At 42.7% G+C, this 16,181-nt stretch overlaps 1 protein-coding gene and 1 pseudogene across 2 annotated transcripts in view; one reads left to right on the forward strand and one right to left on the reverse strand.

Moving 5' to 3' along the window:
* ogfod3 (2-oxoglutarate and iron dependent oxygenase domain containing 3) overlaps window positions 1-16,181 on the forward strand; it is a 204,273-nt gene that overhangs the window by 61,106 nt on the left and 126,986 nt on the right. The gene's annotated exons all lie outside the window — the stretch shown is intronic.
* Window positions 7,067-14,765, reverse strand: LOC144667641 (uveal autoantigen with coiled-coil domains and ankyrin repeats-like; annotated as a pseudogene).

Consider the following 16,181-nt stretch of genomic DNA (forward strand, 5'->3'; position numbering starts at 1 on the left):
TTCAAATACATTAGGCGGTTTCCAAACGGTTTGCTATCTTGGTTCCTTGTTTTAAACGTTGGGGATTGTTCTTCCCTTCCTTCATTACTCTCCTTTTCTCTCGAGCCTACTTCGGCTTCATCTACTCTCCCTAGCTTGTTACACTTACCAGATCCCAGTTTACTTGGGGTTAAGAGTCTGTGGGTTAAATCATAGTCATCTGCTATGAGGGCTGCCTCTCTGGCTCTTGAAGCTTTTTGTTCCACTGCGTGGGTCTTTATGGAAATGGGAAGTGAGTTTTTTAACTCCTCAAGGAGAATTTCATCTCTGAGCCTTTGGTGGACTCTATCTCAAGCACCCATGCCCACTGGTCGAAGACAAGTTGCTTAAGACTTTGAAACTTGATGTAAGTTTGTTTGGACCATTTTTTGAGAGTTTGGAATTTTTGGCAGTACGCTTCTGGTACCAGCTCATATATGTAGAAAGGGGTTAATTCTAAATGTGTAATATGCAAATGCGACACAGTATACATTATCACAGGAAGTGATGCAATGTCTCATGGCCCTGCTTTCTCTTGTAGACCCCATGGCAAGGAAGCCACATTAAGTTGTTTCTTAATAAAACTGATGTTTACCTTGCCTGAGCAAACTTTGTCGTGTTAGCACAAGACCAAGGATGCACCCAGGATAGCATTCTTGATCATCTCATAATTTGATGAACTCACATTGGATAATAGGGAATGGGCCTTCCCTGTTAACTTGCTTTGCAGTAGTGGGGTCTAGCTCCCCACTGGACACTTCAGCTGTTTTGCAAGCTTCTCAAAATGAGATGAAAAATGCTTCCACATTTCCCTCATCAAACTTTGGAATCAACTGGGATAACTTTAAGAGCTCGACACTTGGTCCCGAGCTAGGGGCAGTTTCTGCGTTAGCGGTGCCTTCGCTGGGTGCTGTGAATCTTTCCTTTCTCAGTTTGAGCAGCCTTAATTGGTACTCTCGCTCCTCCCTCCGTTCTTACCTCTCTCTTTCTCTTTCTTCTCTCTCCCTTTCCCTTTCCTGGAATTCAAGCTCTAATCTCCACTATTCTAGCTGTATTTTTGCAAAGGCTAGCTAGTCTGTTTTGAACTTCTGCTACTCTCTGATTCTTCAAGTTCAGTTTCAAAGCGGGTGGCAACAAAGTTTAGGATTTCGGATTTCCTAGCTTTTGGACGGATATTTATCTCTGAATGCCTAGCTATACTCCTTAGCTTTTCAATGGATAGGACTTTTAAACTCTTCAAAAGTTACCTCACACTGTTCTAGGAAGGTACTGACTTCAAATTTGGACATTTTTAATACTCTAGTACTGAAAACTACAAGAAAGCCTGTACAAACCTGTACACAAAAAGTTAGTATGCAGGTGCAGCAAGTAATTAAGAAGGCGAATGGAATGTTATCCTTTGTTACGAGAGGGATTGAACATAAAAGTAAGGATGTTACGCTTCAGTTATACAGGGCATTAGTGAGTCCGCGCCTCGAATACTGTGTGCAGTTTTGATCTCCTTATTTAAGGAAGGATGTAAATGCATTGAAGGCGTCTCAAAGGAGGTTTACTAGATTGATACCTGGAATGAGTAGGTTGTCTTATGAGGAAAGGTTGGACAGACTGGGCTTGTTTCCACTGGAGTTTAGAAGAGTGAGGGGTGATTTGATCGAAGTATACAAGATCCTGAACAGCCTTGACAAGGTGGACGTGGAAATGATGTTTCCTCTTGTGGGTGAGTCCAGAACTAGGGGACACTGTTTTAAAATTAGGGGTCACCCTTTTAGGACAGAGATGAGGAGAAATTGTTCCTCTCAGAGGGTTATGCGACTTTGGAACACTCTGTCTCATAAGGTGGTGATGCGGGGTCATTGAATATTTTTAAGGCAGTGGTAGACAGATTCTTGTTAGGCGAGGGAATCAAAGGTTATTGGGGTTAGATGGGAATGTGGAAATTGAAACACAAGAAGATCAGCCACGATCTTATTGAATGGCGGAGCAGGCTCGAGGGGCTGAATGGTCTACCCCTGTTCCTATTTCTTATGTACTAAATTACTCATAGGGAGCAATTTGGTTCCCTGTTTCCAATTTCCCTTGTTTGATCATGGATGCAGCCTCCAAAATTCTGCTCTGACCAGGTGAGGAAGGGTTTGAATGGCTCCTTTCTTTTCCCTCACCTCGTTTGTACAACACTTTGTTTTTAAAAGGTTATACTTGCCAGTTCAATGAGCACTTAACTGTTGATGCGCTGTGGTCATAAAAAGAAACAATGGACATGTTTCCTTGAGTTTAACAAAGAAAGAAGTTAGTTTATTTATAATCAAACCAATTTAAGTAAAATAATATACGTTGTGCCTCCGCGCACACACACATACTTGAACTCCACACACACAAACAGAGGGCAGGATAGATTGGCTAAATTAGAGTCCTTAAAAAGGGTAAAAGAGTATTCTGTTTGTAGTTTGGTGACTCAATTGAGTGCAATGTTCTTGATGCTTCCAATGTAAAGATGTAGATGCTGGAGTTGGTAGTTTTCTTGGAGACACAGCTGTGGTGTTGAACTTTTTCTTTATAATTTCTATGTACTGCAGAATGGAGACAAAGTCAAATTAGTAGACAGGATCCAAGTTTGTTAGTTGGGTCGAGAGAGAGAGAGCAGAAGCTTCACACAGCTCAACTGCTATTTCTTATATTCTTGTAGACAGGCTTTTGGTTCCTCAGGGAATCAAGGGGTTTGGGGAGTGAGCAGGAGGTGGAGTTGAAGCCTGAGATCAGCCATGATCATATTGAATGGTAGAGCAGGCTTGATGGGCCAATGGTCTACTCCTGCTCCTACTTCTGGTCTTCGTGTGCTAGTCCAATTCTTCTGAGAGACCCATGTGTTTAAACCACATAAAAGCATTAGGCTGATCATGTTATCTCTCTACAACTGCCAGTAATCCAAACATAATTGTATATTCCAATTATAACACCATTAGCTCGCCTGGAAAGCTACCTTAAAAATCAAGGTATTTTTATCCAAGCAATTAACTATTTAATGGTTCATCTTCAGCTTGTTGAATACTGTGGGCGGCTTCCCATGCCTTTGTTGATAGGGCCGGAAGGGAGGCCGTTCGCAAATGGAGGCGTAGGGTGTGGGGGGGTGGTCATTGTCTGTGATGGGCTTTGCAGACTTGCTGTCTCCTCTCCATCGGGTTGGAATGTGGAATATATAGTAATGTAAATTCGTGCTGACCACCTTGATGTAGGTTGAAATCATTTTAGTATGTTTCAAAAAAATGTCTTTTAAAAGTCTAATTCCTATTCCAGCCAATGGATTAGAAATTATTATTTGATACAAGCACAACGTCATAACAGCCAGCATTGGGAATCTGTTGATCTTGCATCATTGTGAATAGGGATCCTGACCTTTGGAAGAACAGTAGAGAGTGTACTAGAGGCTTTGTGCAACTCGGGGTGAAGTGTGTCTGACTGGTGGATTCTTAATGTCTGCTAGAACTCAGCGAACGTACGAAGTAGGAGCAGAGTATGCCATATAGCTTATCAAACCCACTCCGCCAATAATACAATCATGACTGATCATCTGTCTCAACTCCACTTCCCCAATCACTTCCCATATCCCTTGATTCCCTGGGAGACCAAAAATCTGTCCAGCTAAGCCCTCAATACATTCAATGATGGAGCATCCACAACTCTCTGGGAATAAAGAATTCCAAAGATTCCCAACCCTTTGGGTGAAGAAATTTCTCATCTCAGCCTGAAATGCTTGGCCCCTTATCCTGTGATTGTGCCCCCACGTTCTAGATTCTCCAGCCAGTAGAAGGGACAGATCATGAGTTTAATAACACTTAATGGGAGGGGATTTTACATCTGATAGCACTGGTTTGTGATTTTCTAAGAAATGTCTGTAAACATTGAATTTGATGTTTTGTGATGGGTTCCTCGATGTGTCACTCTCTTTTTCTGCCTTTTTCTGATATCGCAGATATAAAAATATATCAGTATAATTATTAACAGCCAACAAAGTGGCAATGAAATAATTAGAAAATTTTTATTTCTATTTGAAAACTGAAATTTAGGTGAGGAAATACACCTTAGCATCGAACTATAATTTGAACTACCCAATATTTCTGCTATCCTGATTGATTATTTCAAACAAGGGAGAAGCTTTTCCAGTTACCTGTTCTACATTTACATATTACTAGTTTTCACTGATTGTCTAGCTTATTTTGAAGTAATAACCCTGGTTTGTTTCATTTATGCTGATTAATATTTCAGATATTTCATTACGGTTCCCTGGAAACTGCATGCTTTAAGTTTAATATGACCAGGTAAACAGATGATCGTTTTAAATGATAGAACAGGCTTGACGGGCCAGATGGTCTACTCCTGCTCCTATTTCTTTATGAACAGCTCCATTCCAAAGATTTATTTTGCCAAGAATACAGTAGCATTAATGGGAGTAATCACTGTACTCCTTTAACCCATAGCACCGGACATCGAAAAAAGATGGCAGATGTTGGAAATCCTAACTTGATGTTGATCCCCTCTGCACTGCAGACGATTCTCAGGATGCTTCAAAGGTCATCATCTCTTTCTCTTTCCCCCTCCACCTTCATCCCTTGAACACAATGATTGGGAAAGTTGAGTTGACTGAACCAAAACAAAACAGATCTCAAGCCCCAGGCAGATGGGCACTATAGCTTTCTATCAAAGGATGGGCAGGATTTTGAGCCCCTGCTGGGCCAGACATGGAGATGACCAGGCGCTAAAAATAACACTGCTGGCTGACATGCCAGTTCGCCAGTTCCATTGCTCCCCCAGACCATTTCCCCAGAGGTCAGATGGACGAAGTCAGTTTAATCTCAGTGTTGGGAGAGCTTCTAGAAACAATAATCCTGGATAAACAGAACAGTCATTTGGACAAGTGTGGATGAATTGAAGAAAGCCAGCATAGATTTGTTGAAGGCAAATTGTGTTTAATTAAGTTGTTTTGAATTTTTTGATGAGATAACATAGAGGGTTATTTCGGGTAATATGGCTGATGTAGTTTACATAGACTTCCAAAGGCATTTGGTAAAGTGCCACATAATAGGCTTGCCAGCAAAGTTGAAGCTCATGGGATAAAAGGAACAACAACAGAATGAATACGAAATTGGCTGAGTGATAGGAAACAGAGTAGTGGTGAACAGTTGTTTTTCAGACTGGAGGAAGGTCTATTGGAGTTCACCAGGGGTCAGTATTAGGACAACTGCTTTTCTTGAATTGAACTTGGGTTACAGGGCACAATTTTAATATTTTCAGATGAGACAAACCTTGGAAGTATTGTGAAATCTGAGGAGGATAGTGATAGACTACAAGAGAACTTAGAAAGACTGGCGGAATGGACAAACACATAGTGGGTGAAATTTGTTTTTTTATTCATTCAAGGGATGTGGGCTTTGCTGGCTAGGCCAGCATTTATTGCCCATCGCTAACTGCCCTTGAGAAGGTGGTAGTGAGCTGCCTTCTTAAACTGCTGCAGTCCATGTGGTGTAGGTACACCCACAGTGCTGTTAGGGAGGGAGTTCCAGGATTTTGACCCAGTGACAGTGAAGGAACAGCAATATATCTCCAAGTCAGGATGGTGAATGGCTTGGAGGGGAACTTCCAGGTGGTGGTGTTCCCATGTATCTGCTGCCCTTATCCTTCCAGATGTTGACGGTCGTGGTTTAATGCAGAAAGTGTGAAGTGATACATTTTAGTAAGAAGAACGCAGAGAGACAATATAAAATAAAAGGTACATTCTAAAGGGGGTGCAGGAGCAGAGGGACCTGGAGGTATATATGTACAAATCAATGAAGGTGGCATGGCAAGTTGAGAGAGTGGGTAATAAGGCATATGGGGTCCTTCGCTTCATAAACAGTGACATAGGGAGAAAAAGTAAGGACTTTATGTGACAAACCTGTCCAAAGAAGCAACAACAACATGAGGAAAATCTTTTTCACACAGCGAATGGTTGGATCTGGAATGCGCTACCTGACAGTGTGGTGCAGGCACGTTCAGTCGAGACTTTCGAAAGGGAATTAGATAACTATCTGAAGGGAATAGAATTACAGAGCTCCTGGGAAAAGATGAGGGAGTGGGCCCAACTGAGTTGCTCCTACAGAGAGCTGGCACAGGCACAATGGGCCAAATAGCCGCCTCCTATGCTGTAACCATTCTATGATTATATGAATCTATGAAGTTGAGAGCAGGGCTATAGTGTGGCAATGCACCCAGTTTTATAGTGATTAGCCTGGTATTTAGCTGGTCTGGCCATTGCCTGGCACCGAATGCTGTTGTAAGGTTGTTTGGTGTATCACTAAGAGGTCTGGAGGCTTGTGTGGTTGAACATAAACTGTTTATTGTTAACACACAACTATACACATATCTCCAAGATATCGCCCTATCTAGGTGCTATCTTCATACCGACTTCTCTTAGACTCTCTCTCTGCATACAGTTTACCATCATGTGACTCTCTACATCATTACGTGGGTGGTACTGTTTCCCCAGTCTCACGTGAACCTTTACAAACCCAATCAGCCTTATACTATACCTCCCCCAAATCCTTATCCAACTATATTCACAATATAATATTTTCATGCTACTCATTCTCTCCCAAGTCTCTGACTTTACTACTTCACACAGTAATTCCTTTTCTTGTTCCAGGTATTTTTCACAATACTCAATAGAGACCCCTGATGCTTGAAGTTCATCAAGTTCCAATTTTTAATTAGCAAACCCATTTTCTGTACGTGCAAGTTGGTTCTCTACACTGAACAGTTTCTCCTTAGCAGAATCTAATTCCTCTGTGCTATCCTTCAAACTCGCCATTTTTAAAAGTTTTACTTCTGGCTGTTTCTGAGATTCTTCACACTCCTTTGTGAGAACTTACACTTTTTCTTGCAACTGTTCAACTTTTTCTTGACATTCCAGGTTGTTGATTTTCATTCCAACCATGTCATTTTTTAACAACTCAATGGCTCTCAGTAAGTTTGAGGCATCCAGTGCCTTTACTTCTAGTCCCTTGATCTTCAGCATCAGTTATACATTTCCCAATCTTATTTCTGTCTTTTCTTTCTCCCCCTGCAGTGGAGCTTTGACCTTGTCCTGCATTTTGCTTTCACTGTTGACCAGGTCTGTCTCTGGAGAGGCCCTAATTTGTTTCATCCCTGTAATAGTGCTACTCATGGCTTCAGTATTAATTCGCTGCTTGGAAAGCTCTACACCTTTTCCTTTCAATTCCTCCCCTTTTTCAATCAACTGGTTCTTTAGCCTATCAATATCCATGTTCATCCTTTCTTTCAAATGGATATGCTGCAAAAATGGTAGAGAACGATTTTTCTGACTATTGAATTGGGGCTGCAAGTTTTCTGCTTTTTGTTGCTGCCTTACCTAAGAATTCTTCATCTTTCCCTTTTCCTCCCGTAGTCTTTCACTTTGTAGTTTGACCTTTGCATACTTTCTCATCTCTTATTCCATGCGCTCATCCTTTTCACACACAACATTAACAAACTTGTTTGTCATTTCTTCATGTATATCTTTGGAAATGTATTATTTTTCTAAGTTTTCTTCCAAATGTCCAACACCATCTTCAGCTCTTCAGTCTCTTTCTCGTACCCTTTGGCTTCATCTTGGAATATTGAACATTGTTGAGTCTTCTCTGCCAACAGGTTCTTCAGTTCATTCAGAGCGACATTAAATTGATTTTGCTCCTCTTTGTAATTTTCCAGAGAAACAAACTGTCGCCAGAGGGATCCTTGGAGTGTGAAGGTCCTTCCATAGGTTTTCCATTTCTTTGTGAAGCTCAATTGCTTCATTGAGTTTTCTTGTAATTCAATAGTCTTCTCAACTTTTTTTTTCTGCTGTTCCTCTATTCTGCTGTTCAAGGCAGTCTTCATTTTTTCATGCTGCTGAAGGGCTATGTACTGTTTTTGCATTTCATCTTGAAGGATGATTAGCTATTCTTTCAACTGTTTATCTTTTTGTTGAACTCTTGCCAACTCACTTTGTGCTTCAGTGCATTGCTTTGTTGCTACTGATAGTTCCAAGTTTTTTCTGAAGTAGTATTCAACATCTTTTTTAACCTCTCATGTTTTTCCAGGGCCACATATTGATTCTTCTAAGAGTCTTTTGGGGCAGCGACTTCTTTGAATACCTTTTCTGCCTGCCGTTGTGCCTGACTGTACGTCTGGTTGAGTTCTTCCAACTCAGCTTTGGTACGAGCATTTTCCTGTGGAATATTTTCATTTTCTTTTTGCAGGTTTTGTTACTTAAGGTTACATCAGATAATTCCCCTTCATTCACAGCCATCTGCTCTGCAATGCTACCTGCCGTAGCCATTTGTGTACTGTCGGAATTTTCAAAAAGCTCTATTGTAAGCCTTTCTATTTATTCTCAGCCTCTTCTTTCCTCTGCACTAAACTGTTCGGCTCATGCACTTCATTGTGCTGACGTGGTTTGTGACCATATTGCATTTTGCTTGGGTATAGTCTCCCTCACCCTCAGGCCTCCACATCCTTTTGGTGCTTTATTCAGGGTGTTCTGTACCCTTTTTTAAGGTCTGCATTCTGCACAACTTGGAGTTAGAAATACTTGTCAAAGGCTTTTACTACTTCACCAAGTGTGGCTGAGGATTCATCTATACTTTTTCTTATGATTACCTTGTTGGCAAATTCAAAGCATCTGTAGTTACCTTGTAAAATATGCGACAGCTGGCAATTGGAGCAGAAAGCAGTACGCAGCTTAAAATCGCAAAGACCCTGTAGAATCGCGATCATGGGGATCCCGCCAAAACTCAAAAAGAGTGCAGAACTCAGCAGAGAAAAGCTGACAGCTGCAGAGACAGAGTTTTTAAAAAATGGTGACTGCTCTTAAAGCAGCAATACATTTAAAAGGGTAAATACATGAAAAATGACGATGGACAGAAAATTATAAAAGACTCCAGAGAGAGGACAACTCCACGGTAAGCCAAACACTTAAATTCATCATTACCTAGAAAGCCTGTCAGAAGTGCAGTCCCCTTGAAGTCATTCATGATGCCGCAGTTCGGGCATGTCAATCCATTCGATCCCATTTCAGATGACTGGTCTCAGTATGTCGAACGCCTAGCATTCTTTTTTACCACTAACGACATTGTGGGGGACGAGAAGAAGAGGGCGATTCTTTTGTCCTCATGCAGGAGCAAAACGTACAGGCTGATCCGCAGCCTTGCATCACCTAGTGCCCCAGACTCGAAGACTTTTGATGAGTTAATAAAAATTTGTACAGAGGCACCTGAGACCAAAGCCCTCAGTTACTATGCAGCGCTTCAAGTTCAATTCAAGGAACAAGCTTCCGGAGGAAACAATAGCTGACTGTGTGGCCATTTTAAAGGCATTAACAGAGCATTGCAAATTCAGAATGTCCATTAGTGATATGTTGAGAGACTGGCTAATACGCGGGATTGGAGATGACACTATCCAAAGGTGTTTGCTAGCAGAACCTAGGCTAGACTTCAATAAGGCATTAGAATTAACTACTGCGATGGAGAGTGCTGTTAGAAATTCCGAAGTTATAAAAGATACACAAAATGGCGCCATCCATCTAGTCAAGCAGGACAACCTGGCAACAAAAGGCGTGAAAACTTTGGACTTCACGGAAACGCAGAAACCGCTCTCTACCTCCAGGCCATTGAAAAACAACAGTACTGCAGTGAAAACCCACAAAATGAATGAGAGAAATACATCCAGGCCTCCAGTGAGTGAACAACAACTCAAACAAGTCGAGTGCTTTTTCTGCCACAGCTATGGTCACATAAGGTGGCACTGTAGGGAAAGGCTAAAACAACACTATAAAGGCAGAAGAAAAAATCGTGAAATATGCCTCATGGATGAACCAGAAGAAATAGAATCAGACATCCATTCATTATATAACCTCAATGTGGGTAGGACCCAGCCAATCCGAGCAGTCATTACAGTTAATGGACAACCAATTAAAATGGAAGTTGATAAGGGAGCGTCGATGTCCGTCATTGGAGAGCATACATTTAGATATCTGAGTAAAGGAACCTGTCCTTTGAAGTTAGAAGTTTCAGACACAAAGCTGAAGACATACACAGGCGAAAAATAAGACTGAAAGGGTTATGTCAAGTCTCGGCAATGTATGGAGATCAGTCTGAAAGGTTGCCCTTGAGAGGGCCCCCCTTAGCTCCATTGCACCCATGGGAATGGCTGGGGGGGCCATTGGTGCTCCTTCACTTCGATTACGTGGGACCCTTCTTGGGCACAATGTTCCTTTTAATGATTAGCTCCCACTCCAAATGGATGGACGTCTGAGTCCAGTTGCCCACGTCGGCTGCCACCATTGACTATTTGTGGCAGAGTTTTGCAGTGCATGGGTTGCCGGAGATCCTTGTGTCTGACAACGGGACCGTTTTTACCAGTGGGGAGTTCCACAGGTTCACGACCCTTAACGGCATTACCCATATCAAAACCTCACTCTACCACCCAGCATCGAATGGCATGGCTGAGTGGGCAGTCCAAACCTTTATATCTGGGATGAAAAAGATGGAAGGGGATTCCATCAGCATGAGATTATCCCGGTTCTTGTTTGCATACTGGACTACGCCACATACGGCGACCAGCATTGCCCTTTCAGAATTATTAATGAAGAGACGTCTCCCAACTCGCCTGACCCTTATCCAGCCTAATTTAGAGGGGAGGGTGGAGGATAGCCAAGAGGTTCAGAAGACCAGGCACGATGATCAGGGTCGCGAAAGAACTTTCACGGTGAGAGATACGGTCCTCAGGAAGAATTTTGGAGATGGGCCCAATTGGCTATTAGGCGAGGTGAGTGCAGTAACTGGACCCCTCTCCTATAACATATCGGTAAGCGGCCGAATAATTAGTCTTCATCTACGCTTGAGTTTGTGCCGCATGTAAGACCATAAGACCAAAAGAAATAGTAGCAGAAATTAGGCCATTCGGCCCATTGAGTCTGCTCCGCCATTCAATCATGGCTGATAAGTTTCTCAACCCCATTCTCCCGCCTTGTCCCCGTAACCTTTGATCCCCATACCAATCAAGAGCCTATCTATCTCGGTCTTAAATACACTCAATGACCTGCCCTCCACAGCCTTCTGTGGCAATGAATTCCATAGATTCACCACTCTCTGGCTAAAGAAGTTTCTCCTCATCTCTGTTCTAAAAGGTCTTCCCTTTATCCTGAGGCTGTGCCCTCGGGTCCTAGTCTCTCCTACTAATGGAAACATCTTCCCCACGTCCACTCTATCCAGGCCTTTCAGTATTCTGTAAGTTTCAATCAGATCCCCCCTCATCCTTCTAAAGGATACCTCCATCGAGTATAGACCCAGAGTCTTCAAATGTTCCTCATACGTTAAGCCTTTCATTTCTGGGATCGTTCTCGTGAACCTCCTCTGGACCCTCTCCAGGGCCAGCACATCCTTCCTGAGATATGGGGCCCCAAATTGCTCACGATATTCTAAATGTGGTCTGACCAGAGCCTTATAAAGCCTCAGCAGCACATCCCTGTTTTTATATTCTAGTCCTCTCAAAATAAATGCCAACATTGCATTTGCCTTCCTAACTACCGACTCAACCTGCAAGTTAACCTTAAGAGAATCCTGGACTAGGACTCCCAAGTCCCTTTGCACTCCAGATTTCTGAATTCTCTCCCCATTTAGAAAATAATCTATGCCTCTATTCTTCCTACCAAAGTGCATGACCTCACACTTCCCCACGTTGTATTCCATCTGCCACTTCTTTGCCCATTCTCCTAACCTGTCCAAGTCCTTCTGCAGCCTCCCCGCCTCCTCAATACTACCTGTCCCTCCACCTATCTTTGTATCATCTGCAAACTTAGCCAGGATGCCCTCAGTTCCTTCATCTTGATCATTAATGTATAAAGTGAAAAGTTGTGGTCCCAACACTGACCCCTGCGGAACTCCACTAGTTACTGGCCGCCATCCTGAGAAGGACCCCCTTATCCCCACTCTCTGCCTCCTGCCAGACAGCCAATCTTCTATCCATGCTAGTACCTTGCCTCTAATACCATGGGCTCTTATCTTACTGAGCAGCTTCCTGTGCGGCACCTTGTCAAAGGCCTTCTGGAAGTCCAAGTAGATAACATCCATTGGCTCTCCTTTGTCTAACCTACTCGTTACCTCCTCAAAGAATTCTAACAGATTTGTCAGGCATGACCTCCCCTTGATGAAACCATGCTGACTTTGCCCTATTTTATCATGCACTTCCAAGTATTCTGAAATCTCATCCTTAATAATGGACTCTAAAATCTTACCAATGACCGAGGTCAGGCTAATCGGCCTGTAATTTCCCGTCTTTTGCCTCACTCCCTTCTTAAACAGGGGGGTTACATTAGCGATTTTCCAGTCCTCTGGGACCCTCCCTGACTCCAGTGATTCCTGAAAGACCACCACTAATGCCTCCACTATCTCTTCAGCTATCTCCTTCAGAACTCTGGGGTGTAATCCATCTGGTCCAGGTGATTTATCCACCTTCAGACCTTTCAGTTTTCCTCGCACCTTCTCCTTGGTAATGGCCACCATACTCACCTCTGCCCCCCGACTCTCTTGAACTTTGGGGATGTTACTCATGTCTTCCACCGTGCAGACTGACGCAAAGTACCTATTCAGTTCCTCTGCCATTTCTTTGTTCCCCACTACTACTTCTCCAGCGTCATTTTCCAGCAGCCCAATGTCCACTTTTGCCTCTCTCTTACCCTATATATATCTAAAAAAACTCTTGCAATCTTCTTTTATATTACTGGCTAGTTTACCCTCATATTTAATCTTCTCCCTCCTTATTTCTTTTTTAGATGTCCTCTGTTGGTCTTTGTAGGCTTCCCAATCCCCTGGTTTCCCACTGCTCTTCGCTGCATTGTATGCTTTCTCTTTAGCTTTTATGCTGTCCCTTACTCCCCTTGTCAGCCACGGTTGCCTCGTCATCCCTCCTAGGGATGAATTTTTGCAGTGTCTCCCAAATTACTCCCAGAAACTCCTGCCATTGCTGTTCCACTGTCTTTCCTGCTAGGCTCATCTCCCAGTCAATTCTGGCCAGCTCCTCCCTCATGCCTCTGTAGTTACCTTTATTCAACTGTAATACCGTTACATCTGATTCCAGCTTTTTCCTCTCAAATTGCAGGGTAAATTCTATCATATTATGGTCACTTCCTCCTAAGGGTTCCTTCACCTTAAGCTCCCTTATCAAATCTGCCTCATTACACATCACTAAATCGAGAATTGCCTGTTCCCTAGTGTGCTCCACCACAAGCTGCTCTAAAAAACCATCTTGTAGACATTCCACAAATTCCTTTTCTTGGGATCCACGACCAACCTGATTTTCCCAGTCTACCTGCATATTGAAATCCCCCATGATCACTGTAACCTTGCCTTTCTTACACGCCTTTTCTATCTCCGGGTATATCTTGTGCCCCACATCCTGACTACTGTTCGGAGGCCTGTACATAACTTCCATTATGTTTTTTTTACCTTTGTGGTTCCTCAACTCTACCCACACAGATTCTACATCATCTGACCCTACGTTGTTTCTTGCTATCGATTTAATTTCATTTCTTACTAACAAAGCAACCCCACCCCCTCTGTCAACTTGCCTATCTTTTCGATGGGATGTATATCCTTGGATATTTAGCTCCCAGTCTTTATCCCCTTGCAGCCATGTCTCCATGATGCCCACCACATCATACCTGCCAATTTCAATCTGCGCCACAAGCTCATTTACCTTATTTCATATACTGCGTAGAGGACAAGTCACATGATTTGGAAGCACTGGCGGGGCCTATGGGACCTAAGGGTGTCAGGGAAACAAGCCCGCCAGTTTCCAATGAGGAACCTAGTGGACAACTGTCCCCTGAAGAGGTGGTCTCGGAAAAACCAGCCGAGGTTGATGAACTGAGATGCTCAACATGTCCAAGAAAGCCTCCCGAGACTTGACCTGTAAATAGTCATTGTGTAAATAGTTAATGTGTTGTAAGTTTGTTAGCTATGCTTTTAAGCAAAGGGGGAGGGATGTGGTAAAGTGAGGTATCCTGTCCCTTTAAGAGAATTCAAGTAGACTAACCATGTGACAGCACTGACAAATCTCTGTACAGCGCGGGCAACTGAGAAGTGTAAGTCGAGCTCTGGAGGTTTCTGAGTGAGCACATATGATCTGATGCTCTGCCCTATGTCTCAATAAACTATCACTGTTTATTCTTACATCAGTCTCTCACCGTTATTGATTGCAAGCAGCAACTGAAGAGAACATAGGAAGGCGTGCAGTTAGAGTTTGGCTGTCCAACGAATTAATTTACCAAGACACAAAACCTTCATTAACCCAAACATCCTTATACTACAGATGCCTTTATGTTTGTTATACTAGGGTGTAACTGGGCGCAAGCGGGGAGCTGATAGCTGTTCCAGTAAAGCGCTGATTGAGGCTCGCCATGCGTAGTAGGCCCTATTGCTATGGTGATGAGTGAGCAGGGCTTGTTTACTCACAGCCAGAGCTTGCACCTTATGCCTCTCCATCAGTACAGACAACTTGGCAAAGAACTGCGGCACCGGCACTTTTCCCGGGCTAGGCTCAGATTTACTATCGATGGATGACATTTCTTTTCCTCCTATAATGTTACTAATAATAACGGGAGATAAGTGAAATGATTTGCACATGAACACTGGTGGTTCTGGTGCATTTTTCAGTTGCGGCCTTGTGGATAGGAGACCCATGATGATGTCATCTCTCTGCACAGCACAGTGACCACCCTACCTGCCTGCAAGGAGCAGGTATCCAACTGAACTAATTAAAGGCTAATTGAGGCCTATTGTAAGAGGCCATCTGGGATTTTCAAACTGGCCTCCAGGTCCCATGAGGCAGCAGGGCAGTGCAGCTGCCTGGAGGTGGCCAAATGCCCACAGGCAGGCTTAGAGGCCCTTCTTGCTTGGCCGGGTTCAACAGCAGCTAAAGATCTCCCCCTCCCCTCCACACCCGGCTACAAAGGCCATATTTTGTAAATTTGACAAAGTTTGAGAGAGGGTGCCTTATTTGCATTGTGAGACTACCCCCTGGCCTCTAATTGGCCATTCAGGGAAACTCCTAGGTAATTGACTGTTTTCCACAATGCAGGCTTCTTACCGCAGTTTGAGCCTGGATAAGGAGCTGACAGAGAAAATCCGATATTTCCCGTGAGCAGAATCATTGAAGATATTTCTTTCAAAATATAAAATCAAACAGATATTATGCAAAAATTGAACGAATTGGCCCAATCTCCGGTATTAACCAATAAATAAAGAGGCAAATTTGCATATGGTAACTGTAGCAATGAAAGCAATTAAATAAAAGTTTACCCTTATCATTGAAAGTGGGCCATGTATTGTGTATGTCTTCTTTAATATTGAGGATCTCTGTTGTTGGCTATTTATAGTGAAATTGTAAACAAGGTCTTTATTTCACTGTAAGTGGAAAATTCAAGAACTCTTCCCCCATTGAATTCCTGGTTTATGTTCTTTATTCTTCATGATAGGACACTATATAAATCTTTCATTTCATTTCACGAGTGCAAGTCATCAATCCCTCATTCTTGTAAGTGGGAACCATCATGTTATTTGTTATTTACATATTTTTGGAAATCAGAAAGCAACATTTGTTTAAGCACATTTTGTCACAGAATTAGTTTCACATCGGAACAGCAAGTCCTCAATTGAAAAATGTAACAATAGCACCAGCTGAAATAGATGTGTATTTGCTAAGGACTCTGGTTGGTTGAGCAGCACTCAAAGTAATTTGACTGGACTGAAGAGCGAGGCAGTGAAAGCAATTACAGCATCAATTGGCCTTTAAAGATGAAATGTTGATTTTTCAGAAAATGTGGCTTCAGTAGGTTGCAATTAAAGAAACTCCTAAGCACACTATTTTCAGCATACTATTTTACTTACTTGGCACCCTTACAAATGTAATTTATACAATAGTAGAGTAAATTCACTAATCCATTCCACCGGGACAGATCAAATAATGAACTTCAGCTGTAGCTTTTTTCTCTGTCAGGCTATTTGTATCTTCATGGATTTCTTCTCGAATGTAGCAAAGGGCCAATCTTCCTCTTTTATGAATTATGGGAGAATGGCTGTTTCTGAATGCAGCTAATG

Source organism: Cetorhinus maximus, chromosome 24 (genome assembly GCF_964194155.1).
Source record: "Cetorhinus maximus chromosome 24, sCetMax3.hap1.1, whole genome shotgun sequence".
Classification (NCBI taxonomy): Eukaryota; Metazoa; Chordata; class Chondrichthyes; order Lamniformes; family Cetorhinidae; genus Cetorhinus; species Cetorhinus maximus.